The sequence below is a fragment of the Oryctolagus cuniculus genome, chromosome 4 (assembly GCF_964237555.1).
Source record: "Oryctolagus cuniculus chromosome 4, mOryCun1.1, whole genome shotgun sequence".
In the NCBI taxonomy this organism is placed as follows: domain Eukaryota; kingdom Metazoa; phylum Chordata; class Mammalia; order Lagomorpha; family Leporidae; genus Oryctolagus; species Oryctolagus cuniculus.
Window position 1 is genome coordinate 20045624 of NC_091435.1, and position 9884 is coordinate 20055507.

A 9884-nucleotide genomic window follows, 5' to 3' on the forward strand; every position below is an offset into this window, starting at 1 on the left:
TCATGCATTCGGAAGAAAGTTTCCTACGAGGTATCTCACGCTGCCTTTATCAGAATCTGGGAAGCTGGCTTTCACCCGTGTAGCTGAGAAAGAACATTTCTTCCCACAGTGCTACTGCAGTACAGTCACAGCACAGTTAAGGTATAGAACATTGCCATGACTCCAGTTTCCTTGTTACTCTCCATTGTTTGATGTTTATGTATTTTCATTTGAAAATCAGAGCCATGACACAGAAATTTCGTCCATCTGCTGGTTTACTCCCCAGATGCCCACAACAGGCAGGAGCTAGGCCAGGCTGAAGCCAGGAGCCAGAAGCTCTGTCCAGGTCTCCCACATGGGTGGCATCAACTCAAGCACTTTGAGCCATCATCAGCTGCCTCCCAACATGCATTATCAGGAAATCAGAACAGAAGCAGAAAAACTGGGACTCAAATCAACCACTCCAATATGAGAGGCAGGTGTCCAGGCAGCAGCTTAACATGCTGGACACATCACCACTCTCCTTTATGGTCAATTTTCTGCCCTTCCCTTTAAACTGATCTGTTTTCCACTTTAATGGACTAGCTTGGCCTAGAATTTCATCTAAATGAAATCATATTATACTTTTTGTTACAATTCTTTCCCTCAGAATGTTTTAAAAAAATCATTCAGAGACAGGCATTTGGCATAGCAGAGAAAATACCCACATCCCAAATTAGAGTGCCTGGGTTCAAGTCCTGCCTCCAATTTCCTGTTAATGTGCACCCTGAGATGTCAGAGTACTGGGGTCCCTCACTCCCATGAGAAACTCAGATTGAATTCTTGCCTCCTGGCTTAGGGCTGGTCCAGCTCCAGCTTCTGCAAGTAACTGGGGAGTGAACCAGCGGATGGGAGATCCTATTCTGTGTCTGTCTCTCTTGCAAATAAAATGTAAATAAGAGTTCAAGTCTTCCATTAAAGTTAAAAATAAGCCATATTGTATGTATCAATAATTTTCCTTTTTATTGATAAGAAGTATCACATTATATAAATACCATATGGCATTTATACAAAGAGATCAAGAAACTCAACAATAAAACAACCTAGTTAAGAAATGGGCAAAGGACTTAAGCAGATATTTTTCAAGAGAGGAAATCCAAATGGCCAAAGGCACATGAAAAAATGCTCAGGATCACTAGCCATCAGCAAAATGCAAATCAAAAGCACAATGAGGTTTCACCTCACCACAGTTAAAATGGCTTTCATACAGAAATCAACAAACAAATGCTTGTGAGGATATGGGAAAAAAGTTACCCTAGTCCACTCTTGGTGGGAATGTAAACTTGTAAAGTCTATGGAGGCAGTATGGAGGTACCTCAGATAGTCTATGTCTATGGAAGACAGTATGAAGATACCTCAGAAATCTGAATATAGACCATATGACCCAGTCATTCCTGGGAATTTACCCATGGGAAATGAAATCAGCATATGAAAGAGTTACCTGTACCCCCATGTTTATTGCAGCTCAATTCAAAATAGCTAAGGCATGAAATCAACCCAAATGCCCATTAACTGAAGATTGGATAAAGAAACTACGGGATATGTATACCATGCAATACTACATAGCAGTAAAAAAAATTTAAAAAACACAAAATCCTGTCATTTGCAACAAAATGGATGAATCTGGAAAACATCCTACTTAGTGAAATAAGCCAGTCCCGAAGGGACGAATACCACATGTTCTCCCTGACCTATGATAACTAACAGAGCACCTAAAAGGCAATCTGTAGAAGTGAAATTGATAGTTTGAGAAGCAATGACTTGAACAGCCCTTGTCTTGACTATTGAGGAACAGGTTTTTTTTAATACTAGTTTGTTTCCCTGAAATAAAAGGTTTCTTTGGCAGGGGTTGGGGAAACTATATTCCGTATTGAATGAAAGTTGAAAGAATGGACATCTTTCTCTGGTTTCAGATTTCAGGTTTTCCCCATTCAATATGATTTTGGTTGTGACATTTTGAAGGTTTGATATTTTTATTATCACCCCTGATTTTACCTCTACCATATGAAAATCTAATCCTGGGATTCTAAACAGTGCAAAAGTCATGCTATTCAAGGAAATGGACCAGCTTATTTCCTTGAAGATTGTGAGAAATACAGAATTGCATTCCCAACCCAGATCAACCAACTCATAATTTGCATTATAACAAGACCTACAGATCATTATTCATATGAAAATTTCAATTTGAAAATACCAACTAGCCTGGATCCTGATTCTGTACTGATTGCAGTGACCTAGTATGAAATAGATTAATAATGCAGAGAGAAGTTGGTCCATCAAAGGAGCCAAATCCCTGGGAAGGCAAATTATTCCAAGACTTACATATGAAATAATTGGCATTTGGAAGAAGGAAGTAAAATGGAAGATGATACCTGTTTGAATATTGTAAAATAAGGATTCAATGTGAAATTAGTTACCTTGTGAGGGTGAACTTTTCCTAACACTGTTCAGCTACTCAATGACTATAACGAAGATGGCAGATGGTAGATTTCAGACAGTGCTGATATTAGTCAAATGTGTCAGAAAGGAAAAACAAGGGAGTTGAGGACATTGCAAGGAGTTTTTACAATGTCAGTTAAGCTAGACAAGGAGGGAAGAGAAAATAGAAAGGGGCTGGTGGACAGGCGAGAATGTGGTTGTTGGATCAATGAAATAATGAGATTGAGAATGATGAAATTTACTAGAATAAGTGATCTTGAAATATAGGCAGAGCTGGTAAGAGAGCAAGAGGTTTCAGTGGGGATTCTACAGGTGGTAATTTCTAGATACAAGGTTAAAGATGACCATGGCACTGAGTGGCACTCATACAGAAGTCAAGGAACTGAGAGGCCAGATTGTTGGCTGGCATGCACACAAAGATTTCATTTAATATTTTGTAATGCCAAATCATAAACATACATGAAAGTAGAAATAATCACACAACTCTATGTGCATATTCCTATCTTAATAACTACCAATTCATGGCTGATCATTATTTACCATTGGAAACAAACCCAGATACCACATCTTTATATGGTAAAGTACATCAGAATGTTAGTACCAGCATTGTGGCATAGAGGGTAAAGCCAGCACCAGTGATTCCTGCATCACATATGGGCACCGGTTCAGGTACCGGCTGCTCCACCTCTGATCCAGCTCCCTGATAGTTGTCTGGAAAAGGCAGAAGGTGGCCCATGTGTTTGTGCCTCTGCCATCCACATGGGAGAGTTGGATGAAGTTCCTGGATCGTGGCTTCAACCTGGTCCAGCTATGGCCATTGTGTCCATCCAGGGAGTAAACCAGCAAATGTAAGATCTCTTGCTCCCTCTCTCTTCCTCTGTGCTGTCAAATAAATGAATCTTATTTAAATAAATGTATCAGAATGTATCTGTCAAAAATGAGGATTCTTTTTAAAAAACAGACCCACACCACATTATCACTATTGCTTCAGATGTGATAATATCAAATATCCAATCAGTTATGTTCACTGTTGAAGTTGTTGAACATTATGACAGATATCATTAATCATCTCTAAACTCAGGGTATGGGAAGAATGACAGCAACACAGGAGGAGGACTTTCCAAGTCAGGTAGCCCAAACCCCAAAGATTCAGACGAAATCTGTCCTCCCTCCCCACCCCTAGCAAAGAGGGAGAAGTGGTTTCAAAATGGCTAGTAGAAGCAAAAAGGAAAACTTCAAGGCTCATATACTCACCCAGATTTACAAAGAACATAAAAGGAAAAAACAGCTTCAGTTGAGTATTAGAGTTCTCCAGAGAAACAGAGTGAATGTGGGATGGATGGATGGATGGATGAGTAGACCAGTAAAACAATACTTTATTACAAGACTTGGATATGATATGGAGGCTGAGAAATCCCTCGATTTTCCACTTGCAAGCTGAGACCCAGGAAAGCTGATGTGACTGAGTCTGAGTCCAAAGGTCTGGGAATTGGGGGATCCAATGGTGTATCTCCCAGACTGAGGCAGAAGGCTGGAAAAGTAGGGTTGCCACTGATGTAGGTCTCAGAGTACGAAGATTTCAGACGAGAAGTTTCCATGTCTGAGACCAGGAGAAGATGGCTGTCCCAGCTCAAAAAAGGAACACGAATTTGCCCTTCGGCAGCCTCTTAGTTCCATCCCAGCACTCAACAAATTAGATGATTCACCCATATTAGTCAGGGTGTTACTTAGTCTGCCAGTGCAAATGCTAATCCCTAGATAAAACCAGAAGTAATGTCTATGAGCTTCCCTTAACCCAGTCAAATTAACAAGCAAAGTTAACTATCCCAGGGCTGAAAGGAGAAGACCATTCACAAGGGAAAGTCACATTTCAGTTGAATTCAGGAAGTGAAAGAAACTTGGCAAAGAGACTAAAGCTAAGAGGACTGCGGGCTTTAGAGGCTCAGTGAAAATTATGGATACGGGAGGTGGTAAGGAACATAGAAGTTAGATTTATAGAGTCGGGTGTTTTTTTTTTTTTTTTTTTTTTTTTGACAGGCAGAGTGGACAGTGAGAGAGAGAGACAGAGAGAAAGGTCTTCCTTTTGCCGTTGGTTCACCCTCCAATGGCCACCGCGGCCGGCGCGCTGCGGCTGGCGCACCACGCTGATCCGATGGCAGGAGCCAGGAGCCAGGTGCTTTTCCTGGTCTCCCATGGGGTGCAGGGCCCAAGTACCTGGGCCATCCTCCACTGTACTCCCTGGCCACAGCAGAGAGCTGGCCTGGAAGAGGGGCAACCGGGACAGAATCCGGCGCCCCAACTGGGACTAGAACCTGGTGTGCCGGCGCCGCTAGGTGGAGGATTAGCCTAGTGAGCCGTGGCGCCCGCCTAGAGTCGGGTGTTTTGAAGAGCATGGGTCACAATCCAGGTGACAACATATCCCCAGTTTTCCCAAGAGCATCCCTGTTTGTATCGGTCACACTGACAGGCAGTTAAATGTATGTCCAAGTTCAGGCAGTAAATTCTGTGATCTCACTAGACGTGAAGGTTGACTGATGAAGTTTATCCTCCTGGCAGTGGCTGAATGTGCAAGGTTGTATGGTGCGGTGAGATTAGTCCTGAGGGTACATCTGTTCTAGCTTCATGTGGCGGGGGGTCTTGGGGTGAACACACCCACACTTGCTGCCTTGGGAGCTGCTGCCTGGAAAGGTGCTTTTTCAACCAGTAAGAGTGTTGGGAGCGAAGAGGGATAAACTTTCAACCTAGAAATTCCACAGCCAAGAATCTCTCCCAAAGGAGATAATACTGCAGCAAAGGTTGTTTACCAAGAAATTGCTGCTCAGCCCTAGTTACAGCAAACCCCACTCCTCAGGATAGAGCAGAAAATAATTTGCTATTTGTTTGAGTGAAAAATCTTTACTTCTTTCCAGTGGAACAAACCAGACAGATTCATCCACCTGCTAACTGACTGTCTCCATTCACTATCTGATTCTACCATCAGCCATTATGACTTTCAAAACTCATATTTGACACCATTTAATCCCTATCAGAGAAGGCTTTTCCATATCAGGGGTTTTAAAGTGCTTATAAATTTTTTGCTTTTCTATTTTTCTTGAGCTAGTTTTAATATATTTTTCTAACTAATTATAAATGGTGTGATTTTTAAATTTATTGGTATGAAATTTCTCAAAGTACTCACTCATGATTTTTATATGTTCTTTTATTCGATCTAGCTCTAGATTTGACCCTCTCTACTAAAATTTGTAAAGCTGCTGGCCTTTATTAATTTTGGCTTAATGGATTGGATGATGATAGGCATACATTGAAACTTGCAGCATGTGGTTTTCTTCACCTTTCCTGGTAATTCCCCCATCCCAAGTACCAGCCATGCCCTCTCTTGCTTAGCTTCTGAGATCAGGTACATTCAGGTGGTTATGGCCACAGACTTTCCCTGGTAATTCTATCAGAGCTCGCTTCATACAATTCCGTGTGTTGTAATAAGTAAATTCAGCTTCATAACTATTAAACTCTACATTTTGTTCCTTCAATTATTATGAATTGATCCTTTCTATAAGTTTGCATTATATTTGGTTTTGTAGGATTTTTAGTTTAACATAATTATTTATAGGGTACGGTATAATTCAATATATCTCGATATAGGTATACAATAATATAACAATCAAATTAGGGTAACTGGCATTTCCATTTCTTCCAACATTATCATTTCTATATGATGGGAAACTTTGAACTCTTCTTGCTCTTTTGAAATGTATAAGAAATGTTGTAGACTACACTTACCCTAGTGTGCTATAGAAATTTTTTTTGACAGGCAGAGTGAACAGTGAGAGAGAGAGACAGAGAGAAAGGTCTTCCTCTGCCGTTGGTTCACCATCCAATGGCCACCACGGCTGGCGCGCTGCGGCCGGCACAACGCGTTGATCCCATGGCAGGAGCCAGGTACTTATCCTGGTCTCCCATGGGGTGCAGGGCCCAAGCACTTGGGCCATCCTCCACTGCACTCCCTGGCCACAGTAGAGAGCTGGCCTGGAAGAGGGGCAACAGGGACAGAATCCGGCGCCCCGACTGGGACTAGAACCCGGTGTGCCAGCGCCGCAAGGTGGAGGATTAGCCTAGTGAGCCGCGGCGCCGGCCTGCTATAGAATATTTGAACTTTTTTTTTTTTAGACATTCAGTTATTTATTTGAAAGTCAGAGTTACACAGAAGAGAGGCAGAGAGAGAAAGAGGTCTTCCTTCTGCTGGTTCACTTCCCAATTGGCTGAAATGGCTGGAGCTGCACCTATCTGAAGCCAAGAGCTTCTTCCGTGTTTCCCACATGGGTACAGGGGCCCAAGGATTTGGCCATCTTCTACTGCTTTACCAGGCCATAGCAGAGAGCTGGATCGGAAGTGGAGCTGCTGGGACCCAAACCAGCGCCCATATGGGATGCTAGCACAGCAGGCAGCGGCCTTACGCACTACACCACAGCGCCAGCCGCCAGTCCCAGAACTAAATTTTTTTCTTTTTTTTTTTCTTTTTTTTTTTTGGACAGGCAGAGTGGATAGTGAGAGAGAGAGACAGAGAGAAAGGTCTTCCTTTTGCCGTTGGTTCACCCTCCAATGGCTGCCGCGGCTGGCATGCTGCGGCCAGTGCACCGCACTGATCCGAAGCCAGGAGCCAGGTGCTTCTCCTGGTCTCCCATGGGGTGCAGGGCCCAAGGACCTGGGCCATCCTCCACTGCACTCCCGGGCCACAGCAGAGAGCTGGCCTGGAAGAGGGGCAACCGGGACAGAATCCGGCGCCCTGACCGGGACTAGAACCTGGTGTGCCGGTGCCACTAGGTGGAGGATTAGCCTATTGAGCCGCGGTGCCGGCCACTAATTCCTCTTAACATTACTTTGGTACTGGTAGCCAACCTGTATCTTCCTTCTCCTAGCCTTCTTGTGACTGCTATTCTACACCCTACTGCTCTAAGATCAACTTTTTAACTTCCAAAAATGAGAACATGCAGCATTTCTGTGCCATCACGTTCTCCAGTTCCAGCCATGTTGTCACGAATCTCAGTATTACATTCTTTATTTCTGTGGCTTAATAGTATTCTGGTATTGTGCAAATATACCACAATTTCTTTATTCATTTATCCATTGATGATACCTGGATTCATTCCTTGTCTTGGCTATTGTAAATAAGTGGTACAATTAGCATTAGAGTTTAGATACTGACAGCATTTTCTTTTGATTGACTGTATGTCCTTTCTCCCCTCTCCCTTTTTTGAAAAAACTCCCTATTTTGAAACTGTGTATTCATAAAAACTAGCAACAACAAAATATAAATAGGGAGATTCCACGCATATTTGCTCCATGTCCTTCAATGTTCATATCTTGCATAACTAAACATCCCTTTATTTTTATAATTCTGCCCTTTGTAAGCAAACTATAGATTGAAATAAATACATGGAATAATAAAATCTGGTCTTATGTGTTGGGAAGTGTGTGTTTTTTTTTTTACTACTTGTCAACCTTTTTATTTGCTTCCTTTTTACTCTTTCCTTGCTGTTTCATTTTTTTGTTGCTTAGAGATAACTCTACATTTACAGTCTATATTACTCTGACCAAAATATTTTCTTTTAAAAATATTTATGTATTTATTTGAAAGTCAGTTACACAGAGAAAGAGGCAGAGAGAGAGAGAGAGAGAGAGAGAGAGAGAGAGAGAGAGAGAAGGTCTTCCATCTGATGGTTCACTCCCCAGTTGGCCACAACGGCCAGAGCTGCGCCAATCTGAAGCCAGGAGCTTCTTCTGGGTCTTCCACGCGGGTGCAGGGCCTCAAGGACTTGGGCCATCTTCTACTGCTTTCCCAGGCCATAGCAGGGAGCTGGATCAGAAGTGGAGCAGCCAGGACTAGAACCAGCACCCATATGATGCTGGCACTGCAGGTGGAGGCTTTACCCAGTATGCCACAGTGCCAGCCCCTGTTTCAATATTTGTAATGTTTTTTATATAAATGCCTTCTCTAGGTTCAAATTTCTGCCTGTTATACTATATATATATATTTTTTTTTTGACAGGCAGAGTGGACAGTGAGAGAGAGAGAGACAGAGAAAGGTCTTCCTTTGCCGTTGGTTCACCCTCCAATGGCTGTCGCGGCCGGCGCGCTGCGGCCGGCGCACCGCGCTGATCCAATGGCAGGAGCCAAGAGCCAGGTGCTTTTCCTGGTCTCCCATGGGGTGCAGGGCCCAAGCACCTGGGCCATCCTCCACTGCACTTAGTAGTATTTGTTTTACTGTTGCTTTTAATTGAAGATACATGTGTGATCAACAAAATCTTAGAAAATCCTTCATTTTCTGGATATAAAACTCTAGACTGGGGTGAGCATTTGGCCTAGCAGTCAAAACACCTGAATCTCATATTGGAGTTTCTGGGTTTGAGTCCTGGATCCACTTCAAATTCCAACTTCCTGCTAATGTACACCCCCCCCTTTTTTTTTTTGAGAAGTTTTAATTTCTTTAAGTATCAAAGATTTTAAAATCTTATGACTGTCCTTTTATTTTAAAGTTATCTGAACTACATTTACTTTATGATGAAGTTTCCAGTTTTGGGGGCCAGCACTGTCATGCAGCAGGTTAAAGCCTCAGTCTTCAGTGCCAGCATCCCATATGGGTGCCAGTTCAAGGCCCAGCTGCTCCATTTCCAATCCAGCTCTCTGCTACGGCCTGGGAATGCAGTGCAAGATGGCCCAAGTCCTTGGGCCCCTGTACCTGTGTGGGAAACCTGGAAGAAGCTACTGGCTTCGGATTGGCTCAGCTCTGGCCATTGCGGCCATCTGGGGAGTGACCCAGTGGATGGAAGACCTCTCTCCCTCTCTCTCTGCCTCTGCCTCTCTGCAGCTCTGCCTTTCAAATAAATATTTTTTTAAAAAGTGTCCAGTTTTCTTTCTTGGTATTATGAGGGTACCTCAAAAAGTTCATAGAATGGAAATAAGAGGTGAATTCTAAAGTAATTTTGAAATCCTTGCATAGATTTTTATAACACATTTTTCATTAACTTTGAAATACCAACATATAGTACTGTCTTCGTGCATTCTGAGTATTTGATTGGCAGGCTCTTCTGTTTTGGTTTTGGTTTTCCTTCCTACTGTCAAATGGTTTGCAGTTTGCTCCCATCCATTTCTGGAGGTTCCAGTACAGAAGGAGTCACTGTTTAGAGATGCTGCCGGAAACGTTGCAGTTCAGTCACGTGCCAATAGGGGGCCTGTTGCGTGTAGCTCCTGCTTCAATAGTCTGCAGCCTTAAGTTCCCAGTGTTATAGAAAGCAGCAGTCAGTAGCAGAAATTCTGAATGATATTTCAGGAGCAGAGGAACCACACCAGTCTTTGCTTCAACGGTGAGCGCCCTCTAATCTTCTAATCTTTGGAGCAGTTTTGCCACCAGAGCCAAACTCCCAGCACTCTCT